The sequence below is a fragment of the Ovis canadensis genome, chromosome 4, assembly GCF_042477335.2.
Source record: "Ovis canadensis isolate MfBH-ARS-UI-01 breed Bighorn chromosome 4, ARS-UI_OviCan_v2, whole genome shotgun sequence".
Taxonomy (NCBI): domain Eukaryota; kingdom Metazoa; phylum Chordata; class Mammalia; order Artiodactyla; family Bovidae; genus Ovis; species Ovis canadensis.
Genome location: NC_091248.1, coordinates 70118494 through 70124922, shown reverse-complemented (window position 1 = coordinate 70124922; position 6429 = coordinate 70118494). Strand labels below are relative to the sequence as shown.

The 6429-nt window shown below is 36.3% G+C and overlaps 1 long non-coding RNA gene across 1 annotated transcript; it reads right to left on the bottom strand.

Annotated features, from left to right (window-relative positions):
* Window positions 1-4981: 4981 nt before the first annotated feature.
* LOC138439335 (uncharacterized) lies at window positions 4982-6201 on the bottom strand. The gene is made up of 2 exons (XR_011256684.1): window positions 6069-6201; window positions 4982-5371 (listed from the first exon to the last, which is right to left on the bottom strand). It is a non-coding gene; the product is annotated as an uncharacterized lncRNA (long non-coding RNA).
* Between the last annotated feature and the right edge of the window lie 228 nt (window positions 6202-6429).

The following is a 6429-nucleotide window of genomic DNA, read 5'->3' as shown; positions in this document are numbered from 1 at the left end:
GGTAATCAGGATTGTTAGGTCATGAAAGTGAGTTCTCATGTTGAAATAAGTGTCCTTATAAGAAGGGACACTAGAAAAAAAAAAAAAAGAAGGGACACTAGAGAACGTGTTTTCTCTGTCCTTAAAGGAGGTTATGAGAGCACACAGGGAGACTGTAGCCCCCTAGAAGTCAAGAGAAGGGACTTCAGAATGAAACCTGTCTTGCAGGCATCTTGATTTTGGAGTCACAGTCTTCAGAACTGTGGGAAATAAATTTCTGTTGTTTAAAGCACCATTCTATAGTATTTTGTTACGGCAGCCCAAACTGATCAGTAGAATGTTGTTACACAGATCTTATGAGAGCTAAACTTAATATTTAAGACTTTGAGGTAGTTACTTATTTAAAACACCTACATTTAGGTAAAAACTTGTTATTTCTCACAATCTGAGAAAGATTGTAACAGACCCATTGTCACTATATAGATTAGATATTACCAAATTCATTACTTATCTGAATAATAATTGCCAGCCTTCCTCTCCATTATCTGTCTTATTTCTTTACCAGCCCTTTTTCCTTTTCTGACTTTGTGTTCATAATGAGAAATGTTAGCAATAATAGCTTTAATAATGGCAACATGTCTTGAATTTTTATAGCACATTTCCTCTGAGAGGTTTAAAGTGATTCAGATAAATTTCCTAGGTTTCACTGGCAATCTTCCAATGAATTAGCACATCAGAATGAATGCAACCTCAGCTTCACAGCTATCTGTGTCGTCCTCTGTCCTCTTCTTTACTGCTTGTATCTTATGCGACTCTACTCTTTCTCATCCTATCTCCAGTCACAGGAGCCTCTTACCATTCTCTTAAGTATGAGTGGAATTTGTGTATGTTGCTTTTCACTCCTGCTGCCCCATGCACAACTTGGGGGTTAGCAATGCTTTGGACTAAAGAATATACACTGGAAATGAAAAGAAAGGAGCTTGCTGGAAGCAACACTTAACAGAAGTGCCAATTCTGTTTATAAGAAATGTAACCACTTTCACCTTCAGTTCAGTTCAGTTCATTTCAGTTGCTCAGTCGTGTCCGACTCTTTGCGACCCCATGAATCGCAGCACGCCAGGCCTCCCTGTCCATCACCAACTCCCAGAGTTCACTCAAACCTACGTCCATCGAGTCAGTGATGCCATCCAGCCATCTCATCCTCTGTTGTCCCCTTCTCCTCCTGCCCCCAATCCCTCCCAGCATCAGAGTCTTTTCCAATGAGTCAACTCTTCGCATGAGGTGGCCAGAGTATTGGAATCAGCTTTAGCATCAGTCCTTCCAAAGAACACCCAGGACTGATCTCCTTTAGAATGGACCCTAACTCATAACAAATGGCAATTTTCACATCTAGGCAAGAATAGGAAAGAATCGGATTAACTAAAACCTAACATGAAATATTCAATTTTGAATGAGTAGGATAAGAATACTGAAGTAGACAGTAAAGGCTGAGAGATGCAGGGTAACACTTCTTGAATGCTAAGGGCATTTAATTAAATAACATCTCAGTGTTTTATTTGCTAATAGCTAGTCACTGGTGTCAGTGCTGAACAGAAGTTTATGAGCCTTAGGGAGGACATTGGAGCAATATAGACTGAGAGAAGGAAGAGGAATTCTTGGATACAGACATTATTTTTCTTTTCATTATCTTTATTCTAATAACTTTTAGTTCTTATATTTAAAGACATATATAAAAGTGAAAGAATCTCAATTCAACTATACTTTTATGTCTCAAAATCTTAAATGCATACTGGAAAAACCAAATATGCAAAATAAATAAAAAATCATGAGAATAGACATATTTTAGTCAGTTTTATGAAAAATTTGTAATATGATTAAGAAATGATAAAGTAATTCATTGTTATGAAAGAATAAATATAAAACATCTATATTTAATTCACTTGTAAAATGCTCAGTAGTTTTGAATGCTCTTCTACAATGAAAGTTGGATATAATTTTCCAATGATGCTTTAGTAACTTCTCATTCTTAATTTTTATAATCAGGTTTTTGTGTAAATATACTGTAGTTTTCTGTAATTAAGGTATATATCAGAACATTATAAAATGCTGAACATTTAGGTTACTCTGAAGATTTGTGTAAATAAACATTTTTAAAATTACATATAAAAATTATAATATTTGTTAGGCATAATATAGCTTAGGCATAATATTATATATTATAGTATTGTATGTATACATTTTTTTTCTAGAGAATAAAGCCCTGCAATCAATGAAAACCATGTAGTATATATCCTCTAAAATTCAAAAGCTGATTGAAATATTGTAACTTTTCTAAGTACACAAACCAATTACACCCTTATGTCTAATCATTTTGTTTTGACTGGGGATGTTAATTCCTTTGTTGCATCTCTCTGATAATGCCTCAATTCAATCCATGTGCTGGTGGGTTTATTATGTCAGCTTGGCTAGGCTGTAGTCCTGTTATTCATTCAAACACTAATTTTGGTGGTGTTGTGAAGGTACCTTGTAGATGTGATTAACATTCATAATCAATTGAGTAGGGAAGACTATCCTAGGTAATCAAGGTGGTCTGCTGTAATCAACTGAGAGGCTTTAAGAGCAGTACTGAGGTTTTTTGAAAGAAGAAATTCTGCAGGTATATAGCAACTTTAACTCATGCCTCAATTTCTAGCCTCTCCTTCCTTATAACAGTATACCGTATAGATTTTAGACTTGCCTACTCAGCCTCTCAAATTCCATAAAACAGTTTTTTACAATAAATCCATCAATATATATCCCCTACTTGTTTTGTTTCTCTGGTTGAACTCTATTACAACCTATAATGGTCAACTTTGACCTCTACCTGCCTTTTTTTCAAACAGTTTCATCCAAACCATCTTTTAGAAATCACTCTAAAGAATTACTCAGTTGTTGGTAAGAGAATTACAAGAGCAACCTCATGATTTTAATATAAAGTCTCCATAAATTGTCCTTGCTTTATACCAACATTTACTTCATGTGCCATTGCAACTTGCAGCCCTTTTTGTCACATTCTTCTTTCTATTTACTGACCAAAATGGCCTTAATTTCCCCCTCAACTTGACTAAACTTTAGTTAGGTTTCTTTCTATCAGCTCCTGACCTCCCTTTGCTTAGAACTTTTACTCTAGAAAGCTTGCAGTTATAAATTATTTTGTTTCTTTGAGGTGTAAATCTTCTCCCAGCCTCTTTCCAGTTTTGGAACCCAGGAGTATCTTTCTCAAGGAGCCATCCCTCTGAAAAGTAATCATCAATGTTAGATGATGATCTATCTCTAAGTCTGTGTGGGAGGGTAAGAGCTTAACTTCTACAGTCAGTCAGCACATGATAAATATAGGTAAATTCCACTGTGGTGGAGTCAGGATGTTGAGAACAAGGGAAGAAGAACTAGAAATGGGACCTATGACAAGGCAGTAGTTGGATCCAAAGCAATTTTTTTGGGGGGGTCTATTTTCTTGCATAAAGATACCGGCACCATGAACAGTCCATTGTCTCATTTCCTTCCAGGACATTCCCAGTGAGTCCTACCTCTTGGAGTCTATCTGGAGAAAGACTGATGCTACAATTAATTGTTTGGTGCTGAGTTGATAGGGTCCTAAATTTGTTGGAAAGAAATAGCCAAATTATTTCCATTTGTATGTGTATGTAATGAATCTCTTATGAAAATGAAGCCTCAGATATGTAGCATTTTACTTAATGTTATGGAATATTTTCTACATAATAAGAGCAAATTTATAAGTCACCGAAAATTAAAGAGTATTTTCACTAATAAGAATCTCTAAAGTATTTGGGCAATTGTCTTCCTGTAGTACCTAAGCTTGATGAACAGTATCTTCAGCAAGTTTACATATAATCTCCTGAGTATGCTGTTGCTCTGCATTTATTAGTCTCTTCAAAGACGCTCTCAAAACTTTTCCATAGTTGCTTAATTTCAAAATGTTATAAAGCAAATCCCTGACACGCTGACAACAGTGTCAATACTAATGAAATATTTTTGTTGGTTTTTGCCAAAATGCTTAGGTAACCTTTACTGTCTGCCTCAAGCTTGCTGGAAAATGCAATGTTTTTTCAGAGTCTTATTGGGCTTCCAACAAGGCAAACCATTTTTTTCTAGAGTGCTGAGAGAACTGTATTACCAGTGGGAAGAGTATGTGGCTTAGTAGGTATTATAGCACTGCTACCTATAACAAACTCAGAGATCAGGAAGTTTTGGGGAATGGACCCTGGAAATAGCACCTTTTGTGAAGGGAGGGAAGCAAGAAAGAGTGACCAGGATTTCAGTGCAGTGGTGACAAGTAGTCTCAGCCTTTTCTGCAGGGAGCTCTGACCTGGAACACCCTTCTGAACTCCCCTTCGGGAGCTAGCCCCATAAAGGCAGCCATGCCTGGCATGTGGAGGCATTGCAATCAGCATTACCACTTTCAGTTACAAAGATACCCCAAAGGACAGTTTTCTCAATAATTGTTTAAATAAATTTTACCAGGTCCTATTTTTTCCTCCTTAAAAAGATAAATATTATGCCAATACAGTCTAAGTCATAGAAAGCTGTTAATGGTATTTCAAATTCTGTTCTGATCTAATTCAATTCCAGTTAAAGAAATTTGACCTGGAGAGCACTGATTCCTCTATCTAGTAATCTCTTTAAAAATTACTTGAAATTGAGTTGATTTATAAGCAGGAAGATTCTATTTCTTCCATATTCCTTGGCATCGTTGTCAGTGCACATTGAGAGAGTAGAGAGACTATCTTTGGATTATCTGTGCTTTTCTATCTAATCTTGAGATACTGTATTCATGAAAAAAAAAGAGAGGAAAAGTGTGAAAATGAAAATTTCTTAAGATACTTCAAAGATTTATAGCTCTTTTCTGTTTAAATATATTCTCCAGTAAATACTTTTTCCTGTTTTTATGTATACATATACATAATGTAAGCAATGAAAATATAAGAGAAATAACTTGATTTCATGCTGCCAATTCAGGAAGTTTATTAATTAGTTTCAAGTTTAAAAATACATAAATAATGTTTTATAGTTTATGACATGGTGCTAGCCAGATGAAGAGCTTTGATATTTTATAGTTTTGGAACAATTTTACCCTTATGGTATTTTCAATTTTTAACTTGTTAGTTTAGTAATGAGTAGGTGGCAATGGCACCCCACTCCACTCTTGCCTGGAAAATCCCATGGACGGAGGAGCCTAGTGGGCTGCTGTCTATGGGGTCACACAGAGTCGGACATGACTGAAGCAACTTAGCAGCAGCAGCAGCAGCAGCAGCAGCAGCAGCAGCAGCAGCAGCAGCAGCAGCAGGTGTCAAGTATGATAGACCCAGGAACAAAAACTGCATTTTCAAAGACCCTGTAGGGTAGTGGGACAATGGATAAGAAAGAGAGATTTACAATATGGTGTGATAAGTACTTAAGGACATTTATTTCCCAATTTTCCCCATATTATAAATGATGTGGAAAGAAAATAAGTGTGGCTTAGGAAAAAGACTGATATTTTTGTCTGGTTCTAATCCTGATTCTCTTACTAGTTAATAAAATAATCTTGCAACATTTAAGGAATCTTGTTCATGAATAAGGTGAGGATAACCACCATAAAATTAGATGGTCTATTTACAGTTTTTCAAGTGTAAACATTATAGGTAAGTTGACATTAATGTCATAGGTGAAACCTTGAAAACTGTAGTGAGATTTTAAGAATGTACACACCATAGAAAATATAATGCAAGTTACATATCTGTTTATACAAATATTTTAAAAATACTGTTGTACAATTTTTGAACATTGACGTATAATTAATTGCAGTTTAAAGTACTCAACAAAACCTTAAAATGCATCAACAGTCTTGAGGCCTGCTGAGTGCTTCTGAAGTCTCCAGCAGTTTTGCTTAAATGAAATAGAAAGTTAAAAATGAAAGAATGTTTATCTCTAAGAATCAAGGTTAGCTAAGAATTCAACCTTGGCCTAGTCCATTCTAGGTCCCACAAATAGAAGGTTGCCTACTTCCACCTTGGCTGAGCAAAATGTTTCTTCCTAAGGTATAGACTCACCTGTGTCCGAGTTTCCAGCAGAGGCGTGGGTCAGCGGTGGACTACTGCAGGGTTGGAGGCACTTAGTGAGGCACACCTGCACAGGACCTTTTGAAGGGGGTCACCATTATTTTCATTACTTCCACTTTAGTTTGGCTTCAGGTCAAACAACAGGGAGGGAACACAACCCAGCTCATCAATAGAAAACTGGATTAAATATTTACTGATCATGGCCCTGCCCATCAGAAGAAGACCCAGTTTCCTCCTCAGTCAGTCTCTCCCATCAGGAAGATTCCATAAGCCAGCTATCCTGATCCATCAGAGGGCAGACAGAATGAAAACCAAAATCACAGAAAACTAACCAAAGTGATCACATGAACCA